Source organism: Bos indicus, chromosome 22 (assembly GCF_029378745.1).
Source record: "Bos indicus isolate NIAB-ARS_2022 breed Sahiwal x Tharparkar chromosome 22, NIAB-ARS_B.indTharparkar_mat_pri_1.0, whole genome shotgun sequence".
Taxonomy (NCBI): Eukaryota; Metazoa; Chordata; class Mammalia; order Artiodactyla; family Bovidae; genus Bos; species Bos indicus.
Genome location: NC_091781.1, coordinates 14,920,699 through 14,933,345, shown reverse-complemented (window position 1 = coordinate 14,933,345; position 12,647 = coordinate 14,920,699). Strand labels below are relative to the sequence as shown.

Sequence of the window (12,647 nt, the reverse complement as noted above, 5' to 3'; positions counted from 1 at the left end):
GGCAGCTCCTGACTCTCAAACAGCACTTCCACCCTGCAGGAGGCCTGGATCAGAGTCAGGAAGGAGAGCATTCCTTTTCCTGACTCATCTTACACTGGATGCCTAAAGTGGGAACAATGACACAGAGCCTTTCCCTCAGAGATGGTCGTGAGAGATGGTCTCTGTCCCTGGTTCTTGGCACAGAGCTCATAAAACCCCTGCAGTTGGCTCTGTGATATGAGTACGTTTTGATATTCATAATAAACCCTCCAACCATATCAGAGTTTAATAAGATGATTCATGGGGCCCTGAGATAACTTCAGGCTGATTGTTAGATGGACAAAGAATATAGAGAGTGGGAGCTTTCCACCTGACCCTCCAACCTCAGGGAAGAGGAGGGGAGCTGGAAACTGGGTTATAGAAACTTTTGAACTATATTCTAGGGAGAACACACCCACACATCAGGAGGGTGATGCACCCCAACTCCACATACAGGGTCATGGACTTGGGACCTTTTCAGACTTCACCGCACATACCTCTTCTCCTGGCTGTTCACTGACATCCTTCATAATAAACCAGGCCACTGAAGCAGTGTTTTCCTGAGTCCTGTGAGCCATTGTAGCAAATTATTGAACCCGGGGGATGGGACAGTCATGAGAACCCCAGATTTTTAGCCAGTCGGCCAGAAGTATGGGGGGCTCAGGACTCGTGACTGGCATCTGAATCAGGAGTCCTGTGGAGCTGAGCCCTTAGCTTGTGGAATCTGACATTGACTCCAGGGGGATAGAGTCACCCAGTTGGGGTTGGAGAGTTGGTGGGCTCAGAAGGCATCACTCAGAGGACCAGCAACATCACTGCATCTCTGTCTCATCCAATTCTCACTGCAGCCTTGCAAGGGAGACATTATTGCCCCAATAACACATGGGGACATGGACCCCAGACCTCCCCAAAGTCATACACGAGGAAGTAGTCCAGCTGGGGTTTGAACCCAGGTCTGCCTGGCTGGAGCCCAGTGCTCTCTGATGTCCTCCACTGCCTCCCTGAAGGTCAGGGAGAGGGAGCCACTTAGAGGTCAAGTGAGGTCCCCATCATTACACTCATTGAGGCTGGAGAGGAGTTTTCAAAACAGTGAAGGAAGAAAAAAAGGAACCGGAAGTCTCAGAGCCCACAGTCCTCCTGAGGGGGCAGCAGGCAGGCACTGGAGCTGTTTGGATGGTCCTTATTCATCTGCGGTTGCCTCTCAGCCAACCCAAGCCGCAGCCCTGGTCCAGCTTTAGCCGGTACCACTGTCCTGTCTCCCTCTGCCAACCTCTCTCCACACGTGGCAGAGGGGCGGGGGCAGGGAACACACAGACGACAGCCCCCAGGATGCGGCATGCATCAAAGCCAGGCCAGCCACCTCGCAGTCCACTTAGCTCAGCGCCAGCCAATGAAAGGTCTCACTCCATTTCCATATCCCTGTGGAGGTAACTCTTGTGTGTTCTGAAGAAATACAAAATTGATTTCCTTCTATACAAGCCAGAAAATAACTATAGCTCTATTCACCAATCAACCTCATGAAACCAGACGTCCAGAAATGAGACAGTGTTGAACAGTCCCAGCTACTGTCCCCAAACATTATTTTCCCTGTTTCACAACAATTCAGTGTGGAGAAGACCCACCACGGGCCTAGACCATTGCCCCGACAGGCTGAGGGCCTTTCTGTAAGGCCGAATCATGGAGTGTTCCCAGGGGCAGTGTACCAAGCACATCACTGACACCGCTGAAAAGGCATGTTTAGCCTGGAGGACCGGCCTGGCCTGGCCATGATACAAATAGCCAGAGCCCTGTCTGTGCAACGAGCCCATTAAACAAGCCCCTGAGGTGGACAGTCACTGCTTTAGCCTCCTGGACTTTGAATAACAACAGCCACAAGTAACAGAAAATTCTGGTTGGAAGTGACTTTAACCACAGGGGAAATTAAGATCTGCAGCAGGAAGCCTCAAGAGCCTTGCAATAGGACAGGCTTGGGGGGCACCTTTAAGCAGCTCCTATTGTCATGATAAGGACTCAGGTTTCCTTCTGCTCTTCAGTTTACCCCACAATGTTAAGGACATCCCTGTGTTGTCTCAGAAAACCTGTGGGTATGTTTTTCCTTGTGAATGTGATAAGTCGCTTCAGTTGTGTCCGACTCTTTGCAGCCCCATGGACTGTAGTAGTCCGCCAGGCTTCTCTGTCCATGGGATTCTCCAGGCGAGAATACTGGAGTGGGTTGCCATGCCCCCTCCGGGGGATCGTCCCGGCCCAGGGATTGAACCCGTGTCTCTTATGCCTCCTGCACTGGCAGGCAGGTACTTTACCACTAGCGCCACCCGGAAAGTCCCCATGTTTTTCCCTGTTCATGTCCATAATGAAGGAGACAGAGAGAGAAAGAGAGACAGGAAGGAGGGGAGGGGGGAGAGAGAAGCCCTCCCCCAACAACCATGGAATAGCAGTCCTTCCTTTCAGTCTGATTGGACCAAATCTGGACACAGGCTCATCCCTTGTCCAGAGGCCACCACGGGAAGATGCTGATGTCTTGACCTCTGAGCCCAGGAATGGGGAGAAAGGGAATCACACCAGGGCCCTGTGCAGAAGAAACAAGAGCGCTCCACTGGGTCCCCCAGAGCCCCCGCGTCTTCACTGGCTCCTACAAGCATTGGCAGGACGGGGCTGAGGACAGAACCCTGTGGCACGCCCCCAGAGACCTCCCGACCTTCCCCCAGTTTTTACGTGCACCCGAAGATAGTAACACGCCCCTATATTTCTCCATGTTGTCCTCGCACTTGGCAAGGGTGGGGTCCTCACACGTTCCTATGCAGGCCTGTCCTCGGCAGGAGCCCTCCAAGGCTGCCCGCACAGAGGTTTACAGCAGAGATCAGCAAGCTATTCCCACAAAGGGCCAGATAGTAACTACTTTAGGCTTTGCAGCCCATACGGTCTCTGTCACAACTACCCGACTCTGCCTGTGTTGTGCATATTGTACAGACTCTAGATAATATGAAAACAAACGGCCATGGCCATGTTCCCCCCCCAAAAAAAAAACTGTATTAACATACACTGAAATCTGAATTTCATAGAATTTTTAGATGTAATGAAATATCTTTTGATCTTTTCAACCATTTGAAAATGCTAAAACCATTCTTAGCTCATGGACTGTACAGAAAAAAAAAGAGAGAGGGGAATTTGGCCTGCAATCTGGGCCATGTCTGTGACCCTGGTTTGGAGCCCAAAGGATCTAGGGGTGAATCGTGGCTCCACTATGTCCTAACTCTATGACCCGAGGAAGTTATTTAACCTGATAGTCCCTCAGGGCCTCTCTGGGGACCACACAAGGTGAGGGGGGTGGTTGTCATGGAGAGACCTGGAAGGCACAGGCCTAAAGGCCTGGAGGAATCTCAGGGATTCCTCCCTCTGAAAGCCCTGGCCATAGCCCTGTGAAGCAGTCTAAAATAAAGCCGTGTCATGACGGTCTAGCCCCTCTCCTCTACGTGTGGGCAAGGCCTGGTTTCTGGAGCCCAGACAGATCTGTGAGACGGATACCACCTGCCGAGTCATCTCTGGTTGGGAGAGTAAATGCCAGGATGGTTTTAGCAGGACTGAAATCCAGCGACTGCTCCAATCTCACGTCATGTCTGATGGCACAGCCAGCCAAACCCCCTTCCTCAGGCCAAACGCTCCCTGACCCTGTCACCAGGCCATTCTATGTGGATTTTAACGGGATGCGGTGCTTGTTTCCAGAAGAAGCTACAAGGACTGTCGGGCCATGTGACAGGGGTGGCGCTGGTGCCCCCAGATGTACACCCATTTGAATGTTGAACAGGGAGGGGCTGGCCGGGCCCAGGTGCCAGTGTGAGTAATCTGCCATGCTGTCTGGGAACTTTTTTCCACTGAAGAGCAATTCAGTTCAAAGAGTTGAAACAGCAGCAGCCAAACAGGACCAGGCTTAGGTTTCATTCCCACATCCTAAGGCATCAGGATTTCTTCTTCCCCCTTTCTGACAAAATGAGCAGTTACCAAGAAAAAAACGATAATCTTTTGCAGTTTGGGCCTTCTAGCAGTGTGCGTGCTCAAGAAGTTTGTGTTTAATTTAATTTAACAGTTGTGAAGCCCTTACTCTGTGCTGGATCAGGCTCTGAGTGCTTTGCCTATCATAGCTCATTTAACCCTCCCAGCAGCCAGGAGGCAGGTACAGTCCTTATCTCCATTTCAAAGACAAGGTAACTGAGTGACAGAGGCTGGAAAACATGCCTAGGGTCCCACAGAGGGAAAGCGGCGATGCCTAGACTCAGACCCGGGCAGTCTGGCTCTGACCACTGAGTTGGACTGGGTGGCAGGCACATACATCGTGACACTAGAGGTCACAAGTGCCTTGATACCAAGAAGATGTGGTCCAACCGGATCCCCAGCTCCTAGCACTTTTCAGTACAACAGGACTCGGTTGAGGTTTTCGGAGTACAAGAATGAATGAATGAAGCGTATGGCTGGCTGACACCCGGAAGGATGGTGGGGAGGCCTTCACACGAGGACTGACCACTGAAAGCCTGCCCCTCATATGAGCCTGACAGGAGGAGGCCCGCCTCTGGGGCCCCCATACAGGACATCTAGTGGGACAAGACACTGCAGTCTGCCAAGAGGGACACCAGGCTGAGCTGTGAGGTGAGGACGTCTGGGAGGTGCCCAGCACAGGGCATGAGGGGTGATCCAAGTCCTCTCACCCACCCACCAGGCTCCTGGGCCAAGACTTCAGCCAGTGCCAGATCTGAGTCTGGTGGATTCCAGAAGAACCAACCGTCTGCTGCCCCTGCTGGCCCAGGCCCCCTATGCAGGACCCTCCCCCACCTGGGGACAGTCACGAGCCCAGGGTCTTCTGGATTGAAAGGGTGGCTCTTGGCTGGGTCAGCTTGCTGCCAGACAGCCCCAAGGCGGCAGCATCTCTGTCCAAAGAGGGCAGCAGGCTGGCCCCGCACTGAACAGTTGTCTGTTAGAGAATTCATGAGGCTTTGGGGAGGTGAGGGTGTGAGGAGGAGTGGGTTACTTCACACTGACTCTTACCATCCTCTGATGACTCTCTCTGCAGTGCTTCCCTTGTGTCCTGACAGAGGGTAACCTCCCCGGAGGCCCTGGGCAGGGGGACCTCCGGATGCCTCATCTGCCCCAAGCCGGAGGCCAGAGGTCACAGCACCGGCTCTGGATGTGGGTGAATATACCAGCTGGTGAGCTTTGAGGAGATGGTCTGAGAATTATTATTTAAAAAGACAGGCGTGAGTGCTAAGTTGCTTCAGTCGTGCCCGACTCTTTGTGACCCCTGTTGACTGCAGCCCACCAGGCTCCTCCGTCCATGGGATGCTCCAGGTGAGAATACTGGAGTGGGTAGCCATTCCCTCCTCCAGGGGATCTTCCCGACCGAGGGATCGAACCCACGTCTCTTACATCTACTTGCATTGACAGGTGGGTTCTTTACCACGAGTGCCACCTGGGAAGCCCCGCTAAAAGGACTAAATCACTCTAAATTTTAAACATCAACACAAAATCCAGCACCTGGGAAATGATGTATCCACCACAGCAAAGTACAGTTCCAACCAAGAAAGCTACAATGAGTCACCATGGGAATACCTTTCTCAGAAATCGGTCCCCACATCAATACATTAGATGGAGGATGTGTGTAATCTGTGACCTCCTCCACTGATACTCAAAAGGCATCTGATGTAATTTTTACATCCATTCCTGACAAGAAAAACTCTTAATAAGGCAAGAATCGCAAATAGTTCTTCAGCCAAAAGTCAGCATGATATTTAATGGTGAAACACTAGAAACTGTCCCAAATCTGTAGAGACAAGTCATGTCCAGCATCCCATTACTATTTACCATTGCTCTGGAGGCACCATGGTTGTAGTGAGGTTAAGAAAAATGAAAAACGAGGCAATGAGAACACAAAATGCATTCGTTACAGAAGAAATGACCATATACTTGGAAAACCCAGGGCAACTGTGAGAAGCATTATGAAGTGAATGAGTAACCAGTAACCAAAATATGATACGAAAACAATATCCTTCACACAGACCAGGAGCTACGGGCCAGAATGTGTTGAGACAGGCTGAGACCTGGGACCCTTTTCCAGAGAGCTTGCGCTTGCACCTGGACAAATGCCTCCCCAAAGAACGGAATCCAAAGAAACTATAAGGGACTCAGGGACTCCCAGGTGACCCAGGGGCTAAGACCCCATGCTCCCAATGCAGGGGGTCCAGTTTCAATCCCTCGTCAGGGAACTAGATTCCACATGCCGCAACTAAGACCCGGCTCAGCCAAATAAATAATTTTTTTTTAAGGAACTACAAAGCATTAAAACTAACTGCTCACAGGCCCAATGGGGCAAATTATGAACAATAAGACACAAAAAGGTCACAAACCAACGGCCACTTCTGGGGAGCTGGGAGCAAAAGCAGGGTTACTGCTGTGACCCCTGCTCACAGCACCATGGAGGGGATGGGCAGGGCAGATAAGCTACATCTTCACCCTCACTCCCTTTAAGGGACCGGCTCGCCCTGCCTTGGGAAGAGAGCCAGGGCAACAATTTCTTGTTTTCACTCCTGTGTGCTACAGCTCGAGCCCCAGTAAAGCCGTGCCTGAACTTCTCAGCCGACTTCTTATCAATTTCTGTTGATCAAAGAGTCCAGAAACCTCGGTTAGTAACAATATAATAGAAGGAAAAAAGGCCCTTTTCAATGGTCACAAGATGAAATATCAGTATCATCCCAACCTGAACGTGAAGATCCAGCTCAGGAAAACATAAAGATGCTTCTGAGGAACAGAAATAAAAGGAAAGGCACAGCCTGTTCTTGGCCTAGAATGACCCTGTATCTTAGGATGTAAATTTTCTCTATATTAGTCCACACAGATTTCATTTGACTCCAATGAAGTCCCGAGAGGACTTGGGAAGGCAAAGGAAGTAACAAGCTGACTGAGAAGAGTATTCAGGAGTATTGGGAAAAATCTTTAAAAAGAGCAAGGAGACCAAGCACTCCCAGTTATTAACATAAAATATAAAGTGTGATAATTAAAACAGTGTGATTCTGGCACATAAATAGACAGACCCTTTACTGGAACAGAAGAGTCCACAAATAGACTTGCGTACATATGGAAATTGGCTATATGGAAAAGACAGCATTTCAAATTGGGGGAAAGAAGGATTATTCAACAAATGGTGCTGGGACATTTGGGTTGCCATCTGAAAAAAAAAATCATTATTTTGCACCTGATCTCTTACTCCAAAATAACTTCCAGATGGATCAAAAATATATAAAAACACATGGGAGGATTTTTTAAAAATAACCCTGAAATGAGGGTGGTCCTTAAAAACATAATACACTATCCTAGAAGTCATGAAAAATAGCTTGATAAGTTTAACAGCATAGAACAATTTTTAAAAATTTTTGCACAGCAGAAAGAATAGAAACAAAGTTTGATGACATTTGAGCCTGAGAGAAATACCAGAACGCAATGATTTTCTTAATCTATAAAAAAGCTCTTAAAGTCCTTAAGAAAAAGACCAACAATCCAACAGAAAATGGGGCAAAGAATATAAACAGTTAAAAAAAAAACAGATTTTTAAGAAATCTAAGCAGAGGCTAAGGCAGGAGGAGAAGGGGACCACAGAGGACGAAATGGTTGGATGGCATCACCGACTCAATGGACGTGAGTTTGAGCAAGCTCCGGGAGATGGTGAAGGACAGGGAAGCCTGGCGTGCTGCAGTCCATGGGGTCGAAAAGAGTCGGACATGACTGAGCGACTGAACAACAAAAAAGCAGAGGCAGGACGAGGGCGAGGCAGAGAAGTGCTGTCGGCTGTCAGGATGTGCAGAGCAGGCTCACCTGTGATGTGCACTCCTGAAGGCGTTTGCACTGGAGGCCCCTCCCTTGCCACATGAACTCATCTTCTATGGCTGCATAACAAATGACCACCAGCTTAGTGGCTTAACATAACACACTTACTAACTCACAGTTCCTGTGGGTCGGGAGTCCATCCCTTTTTGCCAGGTACTCTACCCAGGGTCTCAGGCTGAACTCAAGGTGCTCCATCTCTTTCGTCACTCAGGCTCCTCTCCTGTACTCAGTCAGGCTGCTGGCAGAAACCATTCCTTGTGGTTTTAAGGAGATCTCAGGGTCCTTCCAGAGGCCTCCCTTACCCACAGCAGCTCACAGCCTGGCTGTTTACTCCTCGAGGCCAGCAAGAAAATCCTCTAATGCTTCATCTTTGAAAGACTCTCCTGGCTGGTTCAGGCCAAAGGGAGAGTCTTCCTTCTGATTAACTCCAGATTAACTGATGAGTACCTCAATGATATTGTAATAACTTTCTATGGTAACAGACTTATCTTGGTGATCATTTCATAACATATAGAAATACCGAGTCATTAGGTTGTGCGCCTGGAACTAACAGAGTACTGTAGGTTGATCATGCTTGCTTGCACGCGTGCTCAGTTGTGTCTGACTCTTTTTGACCCCATGGACTGGAGCCCGCCAGGCTGCTCTGTCCACGGGATGTTCCAAGCAAGAATACTGGAGTGGGTTGCCATCATATTTACTGGTCTCATTCATTCTCAAGGGCAGGCGTTCACACTAAGGGGGTGGGTATCTTGTGGACCATCTCTGAATTCTGCCGATCACACTCGTCCTAATCAAGGCCCTGCTCTTAAGTATATGTAACGATACTTAATGTCACCCTTAAACACCCCTGTCCGGGTGGGCTGCTTCACCCTCCATGGCTGGCCGCACCGTCTGTGCAAGAGGAAGGAGCTCTGCACCCGTCTCTTGGGTCTGCTGTGGGACTTGAAGGAGCTCATGTACAGGCACCCCATAAAGGTGCTACGATTATATTTCAGGTCTCCGGCTGGAAGCTTGAGAGGTCGACAGTGGTCATGGATCTGGGCTCCTCTCTAACAACACGCAATGTTCAGGAAGGCCAAGCCAGAGAAGAATGACGTGAACTATAGATTTGCACTCAAAACAAGGAACAAACACAGGATCACAAATGACTGAACCCGGCCCCCCGGGAAGGAAATGGGCCAGCCTCATCCAGAAGAGACCCGGAAGAAATGTCTTTTCCAGAGTCAGCTGAGTCAGCAAAGAGGGCAAAAGCATGCCCTCTGTGGCCAAACTGCGGCGGATCTGATCCCAGCTCCAACGCTTAAGGCCACAGGTTACTGTGGGCCAGTTCCTAAGCCCTTCTAAACCTCAGTTTCCTCATCTGTGGAATGGAGTTAAAAAATACTGTCCACTCCCAGGGCTGTCACGCATCAACACATGTGAAGTGCTGGCACAGCGCCTGACGCGGAGGACGACAGGCGACGCTATATGCCATCATCTGTTCTGGAAGCACGAGTTAATCACGTGCCCGTTCACGGGCTGGACGAACGATTGTCACATAGTTTTCCACCTCTATATCTCTGGGACCTGAAAAGAAAAGGAGAAGCCTTTGGGATTCTTTTCAGTCTAGAGGAAGGAGTGGTATTTGAGCAAGCAGAACACAGCAGCACCTAAATAGGAACTCATACAGAGAGCCTGGATTCCTTCATTCATTTGCTCATCCTTTCACCCACTCATTCAAAAGGTGCTTCTCCAGGATCTAACCAAGAGCTTGGCCCTGTGCTAGGCGCTGTGGATGTGAACAAAACAGAGAGACAGAAGTGAACAAATAAAATAGAACTTACTGTGTTGGGGAGTCAGAAAGAATATAGACAGGATAGCATGAAATACAAAGAGGATAACAACAGAATGTGGAGGTCGGGAGAGTGGAGGCCTAGGGAGGAGGATGAGAGGCTTGTCTGAGGCCCTGCACCTGAAGAAACTAACCAAGACCACATGCCAAGAGGCGGGGCTGAAGACAGCAGACACGGATGGATCTGTGGGTCCCTGAAGCTCCTGATATCGAGGGCATTGAGATGCTTTGCCTTATTGTAATGGAGAAGGGACACAGTCTGACTTATTGTGCTCTCTGCCTGAGCAGTTGCATGTGAACTTCTGAGGTCTCCCTCTAACTTCCAGCTGCTATAGGCTCTGCCCGGGGGCTTTCTCCAAATGCCACGGAATTAACACCTCTAGGAGCAGCCCTCAACCAAAGACCAAGGGGAGATGTGGCTATCAATACCTCGTGTCCCTCACCTCTTGGTGGGCTACCATTGCTCAGAGTTTTCCTGTGGCTCAAGCCCCAGTCACCCATGGCAGTGACCTGTTTGAGGACATGCCCTCTGCTGGCCGCCTCCTAGCCGTCTCACTTTCATCTTCCCTACGAGTGTTTCCTGGGGTCCCCTCCCAGAGGAACTACCGCACTGGACCCTGGTCTCAGGGTCTGCCTGGGGGAACGGAAACCAAGACATCATTCCAGCTTCTGTAAGGAGACCTGGTTGGAGGGGACAAAAGTGGAGACATTAGGGAGACGTTAGGGAAGAAGAGTCCAGGTAAGAAAAGATGGTGGCCCGCACCAGGATGGCGGCACCTGAGGCTTTCTGGGGTCTGAATTTTCCGGCACGTGAAGGCCCCGCATCAGCGGAAGCAGCAGGATGACTTCCACAAGCAAACACCACCCTCTCACTGTCTTGAGTTCTCTACAGCTGCTCACCCCGTGCAGCCAAGCACATGCCCTCCAAGATGAAACAGGGTGTGAGAAAAAAGAAGCCTCTCTAGAAGGAAAAGATACAGATGTGCGCATTCCTGTCCCCACCCCCCCCCAACACACGTCCTTCCCACCCTCTGGCCTCTGGGCAGATGGCCCTCTTGAGTCCAGGCACGACTGCCCTCAGGTTGTTCCTGGCTTCTGCTCAGTAGGGACCTGGGTTCCTGGGCTGGGAAACCCACAGCCCCTCCTCACTCCAGCCTGCCCATGGTTTCTAGGAAGGCAGCACCCGCCAGCCAGGGGTGTTTGACTTGCCTGGTGTTCGGCAAACCCAGGAAGAGGTGGCACGAGGCCAGCTGAGTGGCGTCTGACCACACGCCCACCTGTGTGTGCTCTGGCGGCTGAACTGTCCACCGCCATGGCTGGGCTTGGCAGCTGAGGAAGGGCTTCACACCACAACCTCCAAAGACAGACAGAGGGGCTCTGTGTGGGCAGAAAGTGGCTGCGTGCACATCAGCTGGGTGGGGGTCACAAGGAGGGGCCTCAGGGCTCAAAGTCCCAGATGTCCCGACAAGCACCCCCTTTTCCTGCCCTCACCCATGGCTGGCTGAAGAGGACTATGTGAGAAGGAGGGTGAGCTCTGGAGCTAGACCATCCAGGCTGTGTCTCAGCTCCACCGGCCATGAACTTAGCCAAGTCGCTTAACCTCTTGAGACCTCAACTGTCCAACTTCAAAACAGGGAGAAGCCCAGTATCTCTCTAGCAAGGCTACCATGAGGACTGGAGGAGTTAATTCCTGTAAAGTGTTGGGGGCAGTGCTTCTGTATTACTGAGCTTGGGCCATCGCCAGGCACTGTATTAAGTATATTACGTGAATGATCCTGCATGCAGAAACCACACAGGGTCAGTGGTGTCATCTGATGGAGGCCAGGCTCCCACAGAGACAGACCTCAGCCAAAAACTCAGAGCAAAAGCAGTTGATCCATGAGCTAATTCAAAAACACAAGCAAGGATCGGGGAAGGCAGACAGGGAGGGCCGGCAACGAACTCTGTGGGTAACCGTGGCTCAATCCTGGTAGGGGACTCTGAGAGACACGTGGAACATGCCCCACAGAGCCACCCCAGCCAGGGAACCGGGGCTTTTACAGACTGCCTCCCATCAGTCATAGGACGGCTGTTCCTGGAGGGAGCGTGGCCGGCTCTTCCAGTTTGCCCAAGACTGTAGTCTGTGGTCTGGGAAATGCCTCCCTCCCAGGCTAGAGGACAGGTCACGCTGTCTGGAGAGCACTAATCCCTAGCCTTCAGCCTGTCACACACAGGCAGAGCAGGCTCGGGGCCCAGAGCAAGCCTGCATACAGGAGCTGGTGATTAAGAGCTACCATGCGCTCAAGGGCAGAAGGCAGGGACATCCGGTCCCATTTAGAGAGAAGTGAAGTTCAAAGACGCCGGCTAGTCTGCTCAGGGTCACACAGTGGGACATGGCCAGTGGGCAGGGGGTTCAAAACCAGATCTGTCTGGTGCCAAAGCCTGTGCTAACCACCAGGCCCCATGCTCCTCCCTCCACAAAGCAGCCACGAGACACAGACTCGAGGAGCTGGAAGTATTGCTGGAGGCCAGCTGGTCCCGTGACAGGAGACAAATACCCACAAGCAGACAGGTAACATCCAAGGGTTTGGGGTTGGGTGTGGCTCAGTGGTAAAGAATCTGCCTGCAATGCAGGAGACACAGCATAGAAACCTGGGTTCTAGAACATGGGTTCAATCCCTGGGTCTGGAAGATGCCCTGGAGGAGGAAATGACAACCCACTCCAGTATTCTTGCCTGGGAAATCCCATGGACAGAGTCTGGCAGTCTACAACAGACCGTGGGCTCAAAATGTCAGACACGACTTAGTGACTGAGAATGCACACAATCACATCAGACAACAGGAGGTGTGGTCTTTGGCAGAAAGGGGAGCATGGCAACCTTTAAAGGGGCAGCAGCTACTCAGCTCAGGCTCATTTCTGCTGCATGGAAACAGAAGCCCCATGTTATTAAACCAT

At 51.0% G+C, this 12,647-nt stretch overlaps 1 protein-coding gene across 1 annotated transcript in view; it reads right to left on the bottom strand.

Annotated features, from left to right (window-relative positions):
• The window catches only part of GASK1A (golgi associated kinase 1A), a 53,900-nt gene that overhangs the window by 2,918 nt on the left and 38,335 nt on the right, over positions 1–12,647 (bottom strand). The gene's annotated exons all lie outside the window — the stretch shown is intronic.